The sequence below is a fragment of the Anomaloglossus baeobatrachus genome, chromosome 5, assembly GCF_048569485.1.
Source record: "Anomaloglossus baeobatrachus isolate aAnoBae1 chromosome 5, aAnoBae1.hap1, whole genome shotgun sequence".
NCBI lineage: Eukaryota > Metazoa > Chordata > Amphibia > Anura > Aromobatidae > Anomaloglossus > Anomaloglossus baeobatrachus.
This window is the reverse complement of record NC_134357.1, coordinates 85,396,424-85,415,593: the sequence shown is the minus strand read 5'-3', so window position 1 is coordinate 85,415,593 and position 19,170 is coordinate 85,396,424.

Here is a 19,170-nt window from a genome sequence, read left to right as displayed (position 1 = left end):
AAAAGAACACCTAGGTGGCTTCAGCGCCAAATACCATGCCCCTAACATAGGTGTGAGTCGTCAAATTGCTGCTGTTTGACACGTCCCCAATGATCAGCGAGGTTGTTCTGCAGGTCCGTATCACTGCTGCATCGTGTGCCAGATCTGCCTGTTTGACAGCTCACCAGCAACTGTTTAGAGACTTTCCAGCGATCCCGGCTAGGTCGGGATCGCCGGTGGGATCGCTAGAAAGTCTCAGTGTGTAAAGGGGCCTTTACAAATAAGGGTTGGTTAATGGCTTCTGAACACCATTATTGGCCCAAAAACATTTTGATGACCCTGTTCAACCTTAAAGATGATTTTACAAGCCTGTAATTATGAGATTGTCCAAAACCCAGGACCTAGCATTAGAGATGGGAAATTAAGTCACAAAACTCTCGTTCTTTAGCCAGGTCAGTAATCTGTGACCACTCGAAGATAGACCTGTGAATCTCATCCTCTCCCTGCATTCTGGAATCCTCTCTTCATGGCTTTATAATTGTGGCATGATACAAACAGGTTGTCATACCTGCCCGGCTAATCAAAGGAAGAGTCAGGGATGCTAAGAGGTAAGGAGATTCACTGGTCTCGAAATCCAGCAATCACAGATTACTGACCTAGCCAAGAAATAACGTTCTGTGAATCGATTCTCTCATCTGTACCTAGCACACAAGATACATGCCATGCCAGCTTTTGTATATCACTGCAAAAAATACATTTGCCATAAATGTTTGATTGATGCAGGTCCAACCTCATGGATCCGCACCGATACAGAAAACAAGGCCTTATCTTGAGCTGCATTGAAAAGACACGCATTTGCACATGTATGGCTCTCAATTAATTTTGGCCTGGTCTTGTTGTTCCTTCCTCTTGGCCATATGGGCATAAAACTTTGCAGGGTCCGACTTAAGTTTCCTCTCATTCATGGCAGCATGGCATTACAGTTCTACACCGTCCTGAATATATCTTCCACGTGGGCTGCAGCAGCTGTATTTCATACTATCTCAGTGCTTGTGACATCACAACCCTTCAAGGTGAGCCTCTTTCAGGGCTTTACCCCATTCATCTCACTTGGATAAGACCCTATGTGCTATCATTTGCCTTCTAGCCTGTTTTTAGAGTTCAATTAATTTTTATGAGAGTTTTAAAATAGAACAGAGATAACTAAATCTCCCAAAATTTGAATTTGGCCTATTTCTTCAAATTTGGAGGGAAAATATTATCTGCATCAAATATATCTGATGAAAATTCGAAGTGCCCCAAAATTGACATTAAAAGTCTGTTATTGTGCTGTGAGATCCCTCCAGACCACAAAGTGAGGTCGTGAAGCATGTCATAGGTGTCAATATAGTGCATGCATCCTAGTCAGCATAGGACATGCTGAACGCATAGGATTCAAGACAAGAAAACCAGAAGGATTAATTGGAGGACTGGTCGAGTACCTGTGGCCACAGGGCAGGTGAGGAGCAAGGTGAGTATAATAGTTTAATATTTTTTAACCCCTTCCCAGCCTTAAACAATAGTCTAGTAAAATGGCAGCTGACCATTTCGAATCAATTTTCCAATATCTAACCATAAGACTACAGTTATCAAGAGTTAGGAATAAACAATCGGTGATCATTGACCCTCTAATTCCATTCAAATATTTTCATTTTTTTAAGTATTTTACGTAGTAATTCCAATAAACTCTATTTAGGAAATGTTAGAAATTCAAATACCATTTAAGTAACTGAAATTTGTTTTAATGTAAATATTTAGAAGACACAGTCTAATTAATTTTTGGGCAGGTTGTATTTTGTAAAATGCAGGTGTAATAATAAAAGGGGTTTTGAACTTTTGAATTTAAAAAATCGCACAGAATGCTCTAAAATAATAAAATAAAGTATACTCACTTTACCTGTCTGCTGTAGCTCCTCTTCCAGCAATGCCAAAGTTTTCTGTTCATCTTTGTACATTCTATTCTGATAGTGTAGTTAATATTGGAAGAGGAGGAGCAAGAGATCAGTTAGATGGGTATGCTGTATTTTATTACTTTACAGTTGTCTATTTATTTTTTTTTTCCATTTTTTTATATATATTTTTCCGATTAGATATTCACACAGTTTTTTGAGGCATTCAAAATCAACAAGTATTTCTAGAAGGAATGTTCTTTTGGGGGGAAGGTTTGGGAGCAGTTTTTCTTATCCTGAATTGTTTCATAAAAATGTTTGAAGGGTTTTTAAAGTGTTTTTTTCCCTGAAGGATTTCTTGTAGCTATTTGATTTTACATTGACTAGTTTGGAATGGATTCTATTTTATTTATTCGCCAGATGTTTTTCAAAACATTTTCAGTATAAAAAAACAGTACAAGAATACTCATATGAGCAACAAAGTGGATTTCCTGTGCAAATAAATAGGAAACGTTTTTGAAGCGGTTTTTGATTGGCTCAAGAACAAAAACTAAAAAAACTCCTAAAAAAATTGTTGTTAACAGTTACATAGTGTTTAAGTTTCAGTGCATACATAGTTTAGAGATTTTAAGTCTTTCAATAAAGTCAAAGGTTTGATGATTTAAAATATGTTAAGTGTTTATAATGGAGTGTTTCTTCCACTTTTAGGCCCCAATCAGATATAAGAGAAACATAGTTAATATGGTTGAAAAAAGACAGATGTCCATCAAGTTCAACTCTCGGATGAGAAATAATAACGGGGATAGGGTATACAGTGACATGTCAAAATTTTGGCACCTCTGGTCAAAATTACTGTTATTGTGAAACGTTAAGCACGTTGAAGATGACATGATCTCTAAAAGGGATAAAGTTAAAGATGACACTTTTCCTTTATAATTTAGGCAAAGAATATATTTACATTTTCATCTTTTACATTTTCAAATTAACAAAAAAGGAAAATGGGCCAATGCAAAAGTTTGGGCACCCTACATGGTTAGTACCTAGTAGAACCCCCTTTGGCAAGTAGCACAGCTTGTAAATGCTTTATTCCTTTTAGAGATCATTTCATCTTCAACTTGCTTTACTGTTCCCAATAGCAGTACTTTTGACAATGGGTGCCCAAACTTTTACACTGTATGTAGACCTATAATATAATTCATGATCCAGTCCACCCTAAAATACATATTCTTTCTCTCCTGATCCCAACTGTCAGCTCACTGGACCAAATATTCACATATTTACATTATATATGTAATTTGTTTCTAAAAAGGCATCTAAGGCTAGGTTCACATTTCCGTCAATTTGTATCAGTCACATTCCGCGGCTCTGGTAAACAACGGAATCCGTTTGGCGGATTCCGTTGTTCCCATAGACTTGTATGAGCGTCGGATTGTGACTGATGACCTTGTGTTGCATCCTCCGCCTGACTGATCAGTCATAAAACGACTGACCGTCGGGCGGCAGGAACGGAGCATGTAGCGTTTTTTGAGCAGCGGAATCCTTTTGATTTCGCTGCGCATGATCTCTCTCGGTGGCCGAACGATCAGCTGATCGCCCGGCAGCCGGCTAATGAGAGCGATCAGCTGATCACCCGGTGGCCGGCTAATGAGATCGATCAGCTGATCACCCGGCGGCCGGCTAATTAGAGCGATCAGCCGGCCGCCGGGGATTAGCCGGCCGCCGGGAGATCATCTGTTCGCTCTCAAAAGCCGGCGGCCGGCTATTGTGAACGATCAGCTGATCGCTCTCAATAGCCGGCCGTCTGGAGATCATCTGTACGCTCTCAAAAGCCGGCGGCCAGCTATTGTGAACGATTAGCTGATCGCTCTCATTAGCCGGCCGCTGGGAGATCATCTGTTCGCTCTCAAAAGCCGGCGGCCGGCTATTGTGAACGATCAGCTGATCGCTCTCAATAGCCAGCCGTCTGGAGATCATCTGTACGCTCTCAAAAGCTGGCGGGCGGCTATTGTGAACGATCAGCTGATCGCTCTCATTAGCCGGCCGCCTGGAGATCATCTGTTCGCTCTCAAAAGCCGGCGGACGGCTAATGAGAGTGATCACCTGATAGTTCTCTCTGTCTCTTGTTTTATAACGGAATCCGCTTTCTCTTCCAATACTTGTCATCCGTTGTACAACGCATCAGTCACAACAGCGTTAAGCAACACATGTGACTGATGCAAAACAACGGAAATGTGAACCTAGCCTAAGCCCTTTCTGAACTCATTAACAGTTCCCACTGTGACCAGCTCCTAAGGTAGATTATTCTACAGATAAATCGTTCTCATGGTAAGGATTCCTTGATTACTCTGGGGGTTAAACCTTTTCTTCTCAAGATAGAGGGCGTACCTCCTTGTTTCTTTAGGGGATTTTACATTAAACAGCTTTTAACCATAGTTTTTGTATGGGTAATTTGTATACTTATACAAGTTAAACATGTCCCTGCTCAGATGCCTTTTTTCAAGCATAAATAATTATTTTAATCTTTCCTCATAACTAGTGATGCGCAAACCTAAACTATAAAGTTCAGGGCCTAAAAATAGCAGCCTGCAACCATCCCAGAATTTACACTTTGCCCAGCTTTTCCCAATTGCCCTGGTGCGGTGGCAATAGGGGTAATATTTTTGGGGTTGATGTCAGCTGTGAATTGACGGCTGGCATCAAACCCTGGGGTTAGTAATGGATAGGCGTCTATCAAACATCCCCAATACTAACCCAGCAAGTGAAAAGTATAAAAAATCACACACAAAGGAAAAATAGTTTTTTTGAATGAAATCTCCCCCAAACTCCATCGTTCACTAATTTAAAAAATCCTCAAAGTTTTGACTTCATCCAGTGGTGTAATGTTCCACAACATTTATCGAATCCTATGGAGCCTCATTCTGAGAACAAGTCTCCAAAGATCACTTGCGTTTAGCGGCAGGTATGGAATTTGATGCCTGCCGCTGACCACGAATAACCTATAGAGCCTTGTTCTCAGAATCTTCTGAGAACAAGGCTCCATAGGTCACCCGCGATCAGCAGCAGGCCCTGAATTTCTCACAAACGTGATACAAGTAAAATATATCTTTGTACCGTGTTAGCCAGTATAGATAAAAAAAAATTGTTTAAAAGAACTGAGAGTCCTCAGTGGTTGATACCTTTTAATGGCTAACTGAAAAGATGGTAATAATTGCAAGCTTTCGAGACTACTCAGGTCTCTTCATCAGGCATGGTATGATACCATTTAATTAACACATTAGTCCCAACTTCAAATTAAGAAGCATCACTCGATTAAGACACTAACAACATTGTCACCAAATATCAATTCAGGAGACACAAAGAGTGTATTTATGCATATTAATGATTTCAATAAACTCTTTTAGGATAAAACCCAAACTTTATTGAATAATCAGATATACAAATATTAAAAATAAACAGGGAGACACACCTTGTTGGAGAACGGTTATAAGCCCCTATTCTCTACACACATCAGTATTAAACGTCAGATATCAACTCAAGATCACTACCTTTTTATTTATTAATACATCTAGTCAATTATTATTGATATAGGATCAAAGTTATTGCCTAGGTATTGTTGCTATACAATTGCAGCATACTGCTACTCATATTTCCACTCAATGCAGCTTTCCAACCAGGAATATTACCAAATTATAATAAGTGATCAAGAAGCTATCATATACCCAAATGGTTCCATTTACCTAACACCATGAAGTGTCACAGCATGCACATAGACAGAGGCATAGGCGGCAGCGCATCAAATGGTTTTTTATATTTTAATATTTTTTATATTTATTTTTTATTATTTATTATTATTATTTATTATTTATTTTTTATTTTTTATATTTATATTTTTAATATTTTTAATATTTTTTTCAAAACATTTTTTTCAGATTTTTTAAACTACTATTATACCCATACAGACACTGCATTATCCCTGCGTTTAGATTAAATGTCCAAAAGTCACCGATTGTGTTTACACGCAGGGGTAAGTCAGTTGTTATATAATACGATATTCCATTGGGCTATATTAAATCCGATGCGCTGTCGTCGGTGCACTCACGCCACGTGCATCAACCACCCCACAGATTTGCAAAAGTAAATGCAGATATTGCCATCAAAAATTCATTGCAGGATCACCAATGAATTAGCCATATGCAGAAATTCACAAGCATAACCAAATGCTATAGTAAATAAGGGTGGCCGCTATTACATTTAGTTGGAATATACCAGATTTACTTGTTCAAAAACAGCAGACATGTATATATATATCTAACTGCATATAGTCTAAATTTTAAAGGCACATCCACATTATTTAATCACTAATGGATTTGTAGCATGCATATAGTCGCATACAAAGTCAACTGCTACATTGAAGCGAAATAGCCGCTGTTATATTCAATTTGAAAAGACATATATTTTTAATCACCAGGCATACATATATATCTAGTGGTACAATTTAGTTTCAACAAATGTGCCGGTGATAGAAGATGCATTTACCAAAACGAATGTATGAATCATTAAGCACATATACCAAAAGACAAACTGACGTAAGTTCGTTATACCTGAGTGTGGGGCAGACCGTCCCTCCACCTTTGACGCACGTTTCACTAATGCTTCTTCAGAAAGAGGCGTGTGCCTTTAAAATTTAGACTATATGCAGTTAGATATATATATACATGTCTGCTGTTTTTGAACAAGTAAATCTGGTATATTCCAACTAAATGTAATAGCGGCCACCCTTATTTACTATAGCATTTGGTTATGCTTGTGAATTTCTGCATATGGCTAATTCATTGGTGATCCTGCAATGAATTTTTGATGGCAATATCTGCATTTACTTTTGCAAATCTGTGGGGTGGTTGATGCACGTGGCGTGAGTGCACCGACGACAGCGCATCGGATTTAATATAGCCCAATGGAATATCGTATTATATAACAACTGACTTACCCCTGCGTGTAAACACAATCGGTGACTTTTGGACATTTAATCTAAACGCAGGGATAATGCAGTGTCTGTATGGGTATAATAGTAGTTTAAAAAATCTGAAAAAAATGTTTTGAAAAAAATATTAAAACATAAAAAACCATTTGATGCGCTGCCGCCTATGCCTCTGTCTATGTGCATGCTGTGACACTTCATGGTGTTAGGTAAATGGAACCATTTGGGTATATGATAGCTTCTTGATCACTTATTATAATTTGGTAATATTCCTGGTTGGAAAGCTGCATTGAGTGGAAATATGAGTAGCAGTATGCTGCAATTGTATAGCAACAATACCTAGGCAATAACTTTGATCCTATATCAATAATAATTGACTAGATGTATTAATAAATAAAAAGGTAGTGATCTTGAGTTGATATCTGACGTTTAATACTGATGTGTGTAGAGAATAGGGGCTTATAACCGTTCTCCAACAAGGTGTGTCTCCCTGTTTATTTTTAATATTTGTATATCTGATTATTCAATAAAGTTTGGGTTTTATCCTAAAAGAGTTTATTGAAATCATTAATATGCATAAATACACTCTTTGTGTCTCCTGAATTGATATTTGGTGACAATGTTGTTAGTATGGTATGATACCATGCCTGATGAAGAGACCTGAGTAGTCTCGAAAGCTTGCAATTATTACCATCTTTTCAGTTAGCCATTAAAAGGTATCAACCACTGAGGACTCTCAGTTCTCACAAACGTGAGAAATTTTGTGCCTGCCGTTGACCAGCAGTGAGCTATGGAGCCTCATTCTCAGAACAAGGCTCTATAGGATTTAATGGACTGCGTGGAACATTAGGTCGGATTTTAGGTCGGAATTTAGAGAATTTTTTAATATTAATAAAGTGGTGAACAAGGTAGTGTGGAAGAGTTTTTATTCAAATGAAATATTTTTTTTTCCAGTGTGTGTGTTTTTTAACTCTACACTTACCGGATTTATAATGGGGGTATCTGGGAGACGCCTCTCCAGTACTATCCTTGGGCTTGATGCCAGCTGTAGGGATGAGCAAACCGAATATTAAAGTTTGGTATCTGTACAGAATACCTTGTGTTCAGTGCTGAACACTGAATACTAACTTTTGACTGTACATCCAGTTCCTGTTTGAATTTGTCACCTGAATAAAGCTTGTTGAAAGGTTGCAGAGCAGCCAATCAGCAAGCTTTTAGGTTGTGGGCACTTCTGGAGCCATTGCAGCCATGTCAAATATTGGCATGGCTGTAATTGGCCAGTGAAATCACTGTAAAAAAAAATTAGCAAAATGGTTACAGCAAGACGTACTTACCAGTCTCTGCAGCGCAGCTATAACACTGCTTTTGGGTCCACTCATTATGCCTTATGCATATTCACTGCTTGCCCCACCCACCATCTAATAACTGCATCTGTGATTGGCTGCAGTCATACTACCAGTGTGACAGCTTCTCTGATTGGTTACACTCACAGAGGCTGCCTGTCTACTGGAGTAAAGTGTAAAAATAAATAAATTAATTAATGACACTGGGTCCTCTATATATAGATACCTAGCACAGATAAAGCATATGGCTACAGTCTGCAGCCCCCAGCTTTGTGTGACATCTTGGCTATGTATCAAAATAAGAGGGACCCCATGCAGCTTTTTTAAATATTTAAACAAATAATTAAGAAAAATTGGTATGTGGACCCACCCAATTTTGATACTCAGACAAGATAAAGCCAACAGCTGGAGGCTGATATTTACAGGCTAGAGAGGCCCATGGTTATTGGGCCTTCTCCAGCCTAAAAATAGCAGCCCAAAGCAGCCCAGAATTGTCGCAGCCATTCAATCTGACAATCCTGGCACTTTACCCTGCTCATTCCAGTTTCCCTGGTATGGTGTCAATCGGGGAAATATAAGGGGTGAATGACAGCTCACAGCTGCCACTAAGCCCTAGATTAGTAATGGGTGGTCTATGAGACCCCTTCGGTTACTAATCCTGTAAGTGTAAAGACATAAGCACAAACACCAAAAAACTGAAACACAAAAATGTATCCACTTTCTCCAATTTATTAACCCCACAAACAACCAGGTCCAATGTAATCCACACAAGGTCCCACAATGATCTTGCCTCTGCTACATCCTGATGTTGCAGCGTGCAGACACAGAACATGACCATGCCCTGTGGCTTCAGTCAAAGACTGAGCTGCAGCTGTGAACGGTCATGTAAGTGAGTTTATGTGCGGTCACAGCTTGAGGTTCCCATGGTACCCCACCTGTTACCACAGGTAAACTCACCTCAGGTGACTTCATTGAACTCAGTTGCCTCACCTCAGGTGAACTGAGTTCAATGAGACCCACATCTCCTGGCAAAAACCCCCCACTTTTTTTGGCCAAGACATGCAGATTGCAGATTAGGTGCAAGAATTTGGTGTATTAATTCCAGCACCAAATATGTATCTCTTGGCAAAAAACACACAAAAACAGTTTTTATGCCGTTTTGGTGCAGTTTTCTGGCAGGAGATGTATATTTAGTGTTGAAATGTCTGTACCGGATTTATGCACCAAATTTGCCTTTCCTAAGAAAACCACACCGCCATGGAAAAAAAATAGCTTTATTCAGTGCACTACCAGCCAGTAAAGTCTCTATAGATTACATACTGTATATGGCCACTTTAATAACTGAATAAAATTACTTAAGAACCTTTAATAGCGTCTCTTCTATGCCCGGGAGCCTTGTTCATGTTGACTTTATGTAACTTACTGTATATTTGACGATATCTACATTTAATTGAGTATATTAGATGTCATATTAAGGGCACTTGGATTGACCACATCCGTATCTCTCTCTTCCTTTTGTAAATACAAAGCTAAAGGACCCACGTAGTAATTTTGGCTTCCCTGATATTAAGTGGCGAACTCCCATCTACCCATTGACATTTGTAGAAGTTCCACCATGGGTTGTTTTTTTTATTTTTAAATTGAAAAATGTCTTGGGATGTGTCTTGCTTTCCTTGGCTACTTGCCATTCATTTTCTATTTTAGCTGATTTACTTTTTTTGCAGATTCCATTCAGCTCTTTGTAGTTTGTAAATCCTAGCTTGTTCTTCTCTGATTTACATATTCTATTTTTTTTTCTTTCAATAACAGTTATCCATGTTCAGGTTATATTCTTGCTATTATATTGCTGGATTGAAGGATTTTGCAACTGAACTAGAAATATTCCATCCTTCCACTCTTCCTCGTACAGGTCACAGCAGAGTTGTTCATTCAGCAGAGGGCGACAGTGAGGTCAGAAAAGCTGAGAGCTTCATTCAATTGAGAGATAACATGAGAGTAAAAATTTTAATTTAAATATTTACCAAATTCTTGTTTTCTTAATTATTACTTAATATTCAGTTTTGATTGCAGTTTTCCCATATGTCTGATTTTTATTGCTCTAGTCTTCTTCTAATATTTAATGATTAAGGAAAAATTAGGGGGCCCTGTGACCTTACAGAAAATATAAATATTTGCTGCAGTAGTTTATGTTTATGAAAGCAAGATACTACAGACAGATTCCTGACGATATATATATATATATATATATATATATATATATATATATATATATATCCTGAGGGAAGGTCATCAATGTTTAGGAACCTTAGGATAGGTCAGCAATGTCTGATCAGCCGGGATCCGACACCCCGCACCTCCACTGATCAGTTGTTCTCGGTGCTGTCTATGGCACCACGCGGCTGTAAATGCTCAGTTCTGGAGCTGCCCTGTCTTCTGTACCGCGGCTGGGTACTGCACTAATGTTGAATGTGCTGTACCCAGCTTTGGCTACTATCAAAAAACGGGGCACCTCAGCAACTGGTCATTTCAGGCTGCCTGCTGCCACAGCCGACAACAGGAACAGATGATCAGCGGTGGTGCCAGGTGTCGGACCCCGGCTGATCAGATATTGATGACCTATCCTAAGTATATGCCATCAATGTTAAAGTAGTGGACAACCTTTTTAAGGTTGGGCTATTGGTTACAATTAGAAAATATCAAACCATTTGAAATCTCAATTTGCTTGCTTTGGCAAATTTTGCCCAAAAATTCAATTTGTAGCAAATAAATTTGACGTGTATTGCAATGTTGCAGAGCCTTTAATTGTAACACTTCATAGGCTCCTAGGACTGAATTGAACCAGTTTTGAGCTTTTTAGTTGAATCACAGCCTCAATAACGTCCATGGGACCTGAACCTATCTTTTTATGTGAAAATGGATGGTAAATGTTTACTTTGTAGGGTTTTTTTAAGTTACTCCCCCTTGTAAATTTTTCTAGAGGTGTGGTGAGCATCTTAAATCCATTGGTGCTTCAATGAATTTTATAATATTGGGCCTCAAAAATGAAATATTATGTCTTTTCCATCAATTGACCACAGTTTGAAAATCCCACCTCTTTGGTAATTCATCTACAGATGTAGTACCCATTCATTGTGCCCAGCTTGAACTTCAGGAAACTTGCACCAAGTAAATTTAGCGGGTTCTCTTTGCTACAGAAATGCCAAACATGTGGACACTAACTGTGGTTTAAGCACCCTGTGGGGATCATAAGGGAGGGGGTCATTTGGATTTAAGAGGACAGATTTTGCTGGATTTCTTTTGGGGGGCAAGGAGCCATAGTGCTTTCCCAGAGCCTTTGTGCTACCAGTAACATGGAAGTCCCCCCTATATTTGTGTTAGCATATGATGAACCTAAGTGGGGAGTTGTTTCTTGTGGTTTGAGTAGAAGATTTTATTGGTGACATTTTGAGGTACAGAACATTTTGGATCAGTTCACATTTATCCTGTGCTCTGAGTGCTAACATCGGGATGTGGTGTCCATCTAAATCTACAAAATACAGATGAAACACCCTACTGAGCCATTCACTAATGAGGCAGCAGACTTAAGGGGGTGTTACACGCAGCGATATCGCTAGCGATATCGCTTGTGAAAGCACCCGCCCACATCGTTTATGTGTCACGGGCAAATCGCTGCCCGTAGCGCACAAAATCATTTGGAGCTGTCACACGGACTTACCTTCCTAGCGATGTCGCTGTTGACAGCGAACCGCCTTCTTTCTAAGGGGGCGGTTCGTGCGGCGTCACAGTGACGTCACTAAGCGGCCACCCAATAGAAGCGGAGGGGTGGAGATGAGCGGCCGTAACATGCTGCCCGCCTTCTTCCTTCCTCATTGCCGGCGGCCACAGGTAAGCTGTAGTTTGTTGTTCCCAAGGTGTCACACGTAGCGATGTGTGCTGCCTCGGGAACGACTAACAACCTCCTTCCTGCAACAATCAACGATTTTTTAAAGAGGAACGATGTGTCAACGATGGGCGATAAGGTGAGTATTTTCCATCGTTAACGGTCATTCCTTGCTGTCACACCCAACAACGTCGCTAATGATGCCGAATGTGCGTCACGGAATCCGTGCCCCCAGCGATATATCATTAGATCCGTCATTGCGTGTAACGGGGCCTTTACTCTGGACTCTGCAATTGTTGGCTGGCACCTATACACACTTGATGGATGTGTGGGTCAGTTTTTTTCAAATATTTGTAGTGAGTCTCTTTCTGACTAAGCACTCTGCCCTATAACCAGGCTGTGTGCATATCCTTTATATCAGGAGTTTAGCTGCCCATACATGGAGGTTTGTAGTCCAAATAGTGGCATTTGCCCAGGCACGGATGTTTTTAACCTAGATAGTGGCATTTAGGTTAAATTCCCGGATTACAGAGATTACCTTGCAGTTGGTTTCCAGGCTTACATGCATTGGTAAATACATAAATCAAATATCTCTTTTTTCATATATTCCTATAGCAGTAATGCAGTACCAAAGTTCCCTTTATAGATTGTTAACTTTTTAGTGTGCAGCTGTATGCATTTTCTAGTTATGGTGCAGCAACTGACACCTGCTCATGACGTGCTATGTCCATTATTGGTCGTGAAGGGGTTAAACAAAAATGTAATCCAAAATGCTACTTTGCAAACTAAATACACATAGGCTCCTGCCTGGAAATGAAAATGTGTCAGAAGTCTGCAATATGATCAGTTGGTCTTTAGTTGATAAATTGGACTATTAAAACAATTCAAAAAATGTAAATTTGTCCATTGTATAAAAGCATCACAAAAAATGAGCCCTTTAGTACTTTTAAAAAAAAAAAAAAAAGACAAGAAAATCTTGCTAGTTTTGTCCCAAAAGTGGGCTCCTGCAGTATGTCACTGTATTCAGGTACAATTTTGTACTACAACAACAACAAAAAAAGTGTGCCAAAAATGAAACAATTTTAACAACATGTACACTGGTTGAGGTAAATAGTTGATTTTAAACATCTAGATTCTGGAGATCTATATTTGAAAAAAAATATATGGTCTTCTTGCCTGTGACACACAAGCCTAGGGTCAGGATTCTTCATTACAAGCAAAATTAAGGTACAGGGTATTAATGCTTTCACACTGCATGACTGATATGGGACTTTTTTTAGCGGTCTCAGAAGCAGTGTCCGCTCTATAGAAGGCAGATGCCAACTTTACTATATGGCTGGTATCTGCTTTTAGCAGCAATTGATGCATCTTTGAATTGCAGATGTTAACCCCTTAAATGCCGATGTCAATCACAGACAGCGGAATTTAAGTGCCGCAGTCCGGCACAAAACAGCTCAGGCAGCCATCGCCCTCCCACTCTCGTCTCCTATGGCGCAATCGCCGGGAAGCCAATGAATTGTTCAGTACCTGGCCGCTATCAGAAGATGGGGCAGCTATGGAATTGAGCATTTCTGGCCACATGCTGCCACCGCTGGCAGAGAGACCAGCTGATCATCGGGGGTGCTGCATGTCGGACCCTAGCTGATCAGACATTGGTGAGCTATCCTAAGGAAAGATCAGTGTTAAAGTAGTGAACAACCTCTTTAACTTCTTTACTTTACAGTACATCATTTTAAGGTCCTAATGGAAATGTCACTTTTATTATGACGTGAAAAGGCAACTTCTTGTTACCTCTAGGATAGCAGTGTCAGTGTGTCCCTTCTCTCATCCTGTTGATTCCTTGATGCAAGGATGGATATAGTGTGTGGGTGGGATATCCGGATTCATTTGGTTAACACCTTAGATGGTCATGTAAATAAAATACGAAATGAATTAATATCAGCTTTACGTTAGTATATCAGCACAATAGCAAGTGTGCTTGTGTCATATTGTGTAAGCAATTATGATGCACGTGGGTATGACATCATTTTTCCTCATTATTTCACCAGGGAAGGGAATACTGCCTTTGTAAATACTAGCGTAAAGCTCTACACGGTCCAGTTGTAGAGTGTAGGAGAAGGCTCTCCGGGATATTTATTGTTGTCTTACAATGACACTGCTGAAGCCGCTCAATGTCACTTGTTGTCATCCACGTGCTGCCCAGCTCACATGAGACTTTGTAATTGTGAAGCACGGCTTGTCTTCTAGTTAAAATTTTCTTTCTTACGCACTTTTCAGAGGAAATTATCGGTCAAGTTGTTTGTGTTTTTATTTTACAGAACAACCAAGTCTTACCGGTAAACTTTGAGAATATTCATTTCTTGTTTTAAAAAGATGATGCATCTTTTGTGGAAATAAAAAATGATAATACTAAGCACCTTATTAATTGTAGAATACCGTATTTTTCGGTCTATAAGACACATCAGATTATAAGACTCACCCCAAATTTAGAAAGAAAAAAAACAGTAAAACAATGGGGTTTGTCTTACAATCTAGTGGTCTCTTACTGGGGGGAAAGGGAATGGCGGCGATGGTGGAGCAGGGTAACAGGAGGCAGGGGTGGTGGTAGAGCAATGCGATGCTGCAGGCAAGGTGGGCGGCGAGTTTCCCAGATGCTGTGAGTTAAGCAACTTCTAGAAACTGTTGGCGGTGCGGGCTTCAAAGTAATGGTACCCGCCGTTGGCACGTGCTCGGATTGAGCTATCGGCTAAATGATAAGCCAAGATGTCATCTGCGCATGTGCCACTTCTGAGCACCATTTTCCTTAAGTTCGCTGCTTGGAGATCAGTGAGCCGGAGGTGGCGGGTGTGCAGATAAAATCTTGAGCTGAGAGCTCCATCTGCTCACGCACCGCCTCTGGGTGCCATAAATTGAACACTGCACCGCTGACATTTTTAGGATTCCCCTGCCTCACAGCCCACCTTTGCACAGCCCGTTGCACCAGTCCCAGCATAGGCCCCAGCACAGCCCACCGCCAGGCCCTAGCACAGCCCGCCAAACTGGCTGCAGCAGAGTGCCTGCCTTCTGCGACTCCTCTCCACCACCTTTCAGTAAGGTGCATTCGGATTATAAGACGCACTCCTCATTTTCCTCCCAATATTTTGGGAGGAAAAATGCGTCTTATAATCCAAAAAATACGGTATTTTTCTTTTTTTTAGCTTTTAGACTACATTCCCATTATGAGCTTTTTTGACGCTGCGTTTTTGTGCTTTTTTTGCTGGAAAAAACGCACAAAAACGCACCTGCGTGCAAAAACGCAGCGGTAAAAATGCATGCATGCATTTTTACCACGTTTTTGTGTATTTTTGGCTGCATTTTGCTGCGTTTTTGTTCACTGCGCTTTGCTGCGTTTTTCCAATGCATTACAAGGGGTGAAAAATGCAGGAAAGAATTGACATGACCATTTTTTTTTTTTTTGTTAAAAAATGCAGCCAAACAAAACTGCACTGTGCGGACAACAAAAATGAACTCTCATAGGCTTTGCTGGGGAAGCAAAGTCATGCAGTTTTGAGCAACAAAACGCACAAAAACGCATCGTAAAAATGTGCAAATATGTGGTAAAAAACGCAGCGTTCCAGCAAATTAAATGGGATTCATAGAAATATCATGCACACCTTGCTTTTGATTTACTCGACGTAAACTGACCTTTCAAATCTGAAAAATGTCAAATTCTCTTGCGGATATGCTGAGTTTTATGTGCAGATTTTATCCATAGATTTAACACATTGATGCGTTCCACAGCAGGTCCTCGCGTTCCACTGCATCCCAGGTCCCTGGAGCAGTACATTATCACCGGATGTGTATATGTGTGTACGTGTATGTGTGTGTTTGCGAGTGATCTGGTGTGTGTGTATTTGCGATTTGATGTGTGTGGTAGTGCATTCCACAGTAGGTCCTCCCGTTCGGGGTCTGGTGAGTACGATTGCAGGGTCTTCGGTCTTCTTTCTTCTCTCTTATGGGGTGTCCGCTTTCTATAATGAAGTGTCCTGCAGTATTCTTTAACTTTTTTTAGCTGCATGGACACTTCTTTGAACCATGACTAGGGCTTATTTTCAAGGAAGGTCTTATTTTCTGGCAAACACGGTAAACCTCATATGTGCAAAACTGACATATCAATGAATCTTTAGAAACACTGTTTTGCAGTCATCACAGAAAAATGGAGAAAGCTCAGTAATGGCACTCACGACCAGAGGGAAAGCTAAGAGCAGAAAATATCGGTTACACGTACTAGATATATTTATGCATTCATTTTATGATTTTTACACTTAGAAAACCCGTAAATATAATTCTATTCATACATATCTTATTTTATTAAGTCGCTCTGCTTAATGTATTAATTGAAGAAATATAAGTTACAAGTTACATATAGCAGATATTATTTCTGTTTACCATATCTATAGCTTACACTTTGTTCTTATTTGTTACTTTCCGTTGATTATGGATCTAATTACAGGCTGCGATGACCGTCAATTATGAGCGCGGAAAATATGTATAAAAAACGTTTATTTTTCCCTGATCTTCATTAGGGTCTGATTACCTCTGCCATTAGCTTATGACTGTTCTATTATTAGAGACAAGTGCCTTTCACCCTAATGGACAAAAAGTTCAAAGTAATATCTTGATTATCTCATCAATAATCATTTAGAATCATTTTTCTTCATTCTGTAAATAAATCCATCACGTATCTTTCAAAAAGTGAGTAGAATTAAATTACCTTCTAGGTTTTATAGCTACTGGGAATAAACATTTTTGTAGGTATGTGTGAAATTAGAGCGAGAAAATACAGTTTGTTTCTAATTATATGCATAATACAGCTTGATGAATAATTTGCAGAATATCTTGGACACTCAATCGGCTATCTATGCAAACAATGGAAATTGTTTTGTATTCCCAGGAATATATCTAAATGTATTATGCTTCATCTCATTTAAGCACCTAACTGAACAGATACATGGTCCTTGTGGCATGGATGGTACATACAGGGCAAAGTGTAGTGGGTGGATGTGAGGTTAAACTGCTTTGAGGATTTACAAAGGTGGAATTCGGGAGCTACAGGTAATCTTTTCACTACTTATTTAAAATTTATGTTTGTCTCAGCAGGTCCATAGTGTAGTTTCCTATATGAGTAAATATATATTTATATATATATATATATATGTATATATATATATATATATATATATATATATATATATATATATATATATATATATATATGTATTTTGACGTAGCGACCACCAACGTGGTAAATGATCGCTACATGTCACAGTGGAGAAGGTATCTGCGATATCTAGACGAGAAAGGTTGCTATGGGACTTGTAGTCCACAAAGGCTTCTTGCTACACATAAGGGTCAGGTTCCCTTTAATAATCCCAAGGTGCTCTGCAGGGCTGAGATTCACAGACCTCCACCTGTGGGTGTGGCTCGAGGGGTTAAAGCAATCCAGTCTCAGAACCTGGGTGGAGTGTGTCTAGGGCAGTCTAGATAGAGACTAGCTCCAGACGTCCAGTGTGTGGACTGGAAACAAGTGAGAGCAGGGAGCTCTGAGTGTGTCTAGGGCAGTCTAGATAGAGACTAGCTCTAGACTTCCAGCGTGTGTGTGCTGGGAGAGAGTGAGAGCAGAGCCGAGAGCTCTGCATGGAGCAGCTTGTGTGGAGGCTGAGCACAAGGCTCCGATATTAAGTCTGAGCCGAGACTGAGGTGAGTGCAGCCAGACCAGGGCTGTAGGGCCGAACCTCTCCTGGAGGAGACACAGACCCGTGGTCTGCAGAGGGCCCTGGGGCCGAGAAGGAACCTCAGCTAGAGGTGTCTGCTGGCAGGTGCCAGAGAGTAAGGAAAGTGGTTAACTTCCACTAGGAAATTGTAATAGAGTCTGCTCTGCAAGCTGCAGAGCCGGAAGCCTGGAAAAGCTCCAGGCCGGCGTGGGGCGCTTATAAGTTTGTGGACCCTATTGAAACAGCCGAACGGGGCATCGTAAGACCGTCTCCTACGGCAAGGGGTGCCTGTGTGACGGTGACCCATATGGACGGTGCATAACCCGGCTGTGTTCCGGAGGAATTTACATGTACAGCAATTACAATAAAGCTGTTTGGATTGGACTATTTCAGTCACAGCGTCTTTGTAGTCCTGGGGGACCCCCACCCAGCTACATTATGGTGGAGAATGTGGGCATGCAGCCTGGTTGCTAGGGGCAATGGCATAGGACATATTCCTGTGGATACGGACTGCTTGCTGTGGATCGGCGGGTCCACGAAAATTTTTTGAAGCGGTTTGCGGTGGATCGGCGGGTCCACGAAAATTGTCTGCGCACTCAAGCAGCTGGCGGTGCATCGGCGGGTCCACGAACAGGGACAGCGTGCTCCAGCTGCTAGCGGTGAATCAGTGGGTCTGCAGTGGTGAGAGACCAGTGACTGGAGGTTCCAGGCCAGCCGGAATTGCGAGGCCCTGCTTGGTGAACAGTGATACACCACAGGCTGGAGACCCGGGTTGTACGGGCGGTACAACCCGGAAAGGTTAGTGGTTCTCTAACCCACCTCCTGTCTTTGACCACCGGGTATTACCCATTGGAGCGCCCCTCCTGTTCCTCTTTTCGTTGCAGCATGGAGGAGCTCCTGAACCAGCTGCTACAAAGTCAGCAGCACCTCCAGCAGGGGCCAGGAGGTCCAGCGACAGCAGTGGGGGCTGAAAGCCAAAAAGAGGGATTGGTCCCTGCGGACATCACTGGGTGCCCAAGGAGATAAGAGCGAACAGTGTGAACTGGGGGCTAAGGACATTGCATGGAAACCCCAAAAGGGGGCGGAGTCCCAAAAAGGGGTGGTTGCCCAAAAGGGGGCGGAGTCCCAAAAAGGGGTGGTTGCCCAAAAGGGGGCGGAGGCCCGGAACGGGGTAGGTACCCAACAGGGGGCGGGACCCCAGAAAGTGGTGGTGATCCAAAGGGGGGTGGAGCATTCAGGGTCCGAGCAGAGGGACTATAGCAAGGGGCAATGGGATTCGCCTTACCTATGTCCTACCTGCGGTATAGGA